The 573-nt window shown below is 41.2% G+C and overlaps 1 pseudogene; it reads left to right on the forward strand.

Moving 5' to 3' along the window:
* The first annotated feature begins 74 nt into the window (after positions 1–74).
* LOC103584860 lies at positions 75–368 on the forward strand (annotated as a pseudogene).
* The last annotated feature ends 205 nt before the right edge of the window (positions 369–573 follow it).

Raw genomic sequence — 573 nt, forward strand, 5'->3', positions numbered from 1 at the left:
CAAACTACACCAATCCATTTTAAACTCCTATGGCCCTGGTCTTTGCCTGCTTTCACAGAATAATTCCAGGGTTTATGTGCCAGGGTGGTGACTTCACATGCCATAATGGCAAGTCCATCTACGGGGAGAAATTTGATGATGAGAACTTCATCCTGAAGCATACAGGTCCTGGCATCTTTTGAACCCAACACAAACGGTTCCCAGTTTTTCATCTGTATGCCAAGACTGAGTGGTTGGATAGCAAGCATGTGGTCTTTGGCAAGGTGAAAGAGGGCATGAATGTCATGGAAGTCATAACGAGCTTTGGCTCCAGGAATGACAAGAACAGCAAGAAGATCACCATTGCTGACTGTGGACAACTCCAGTAAAGTTGACTTATTTTATCTTGATCACCAGGTCATTCCTTTTATAACTCACAAGAGTACCACACCCACCCATCTGCTCACAATATCCTGTAGTTTTTGTGCTCTCACTGTAGTTCATTGGGTTTCATATTTTCCTTATTCTCCTGTATGTCTAGCTGGATTGCAGATTTAAGTTTATGATTATGAAATAAAAGCTAAATAAAAAAAA

This window comes from Galeopterus variegatus, unplaced genomic scaffold (genome assembly GCF_000696425.1).
Source record: "Galeopterus variegatus unplaced genomic scaffold, G_variegatus-3.0.2 Scaffold149801, whole genome shotgun sequence".
Taxonomy (NCBI): domain Eukaryota; kingdom Metazoa; phylum Chordata; class Mammalia; order Dermoptera; family Cynocephalidae; genus Galeopterus; species Galeopterus variegatus.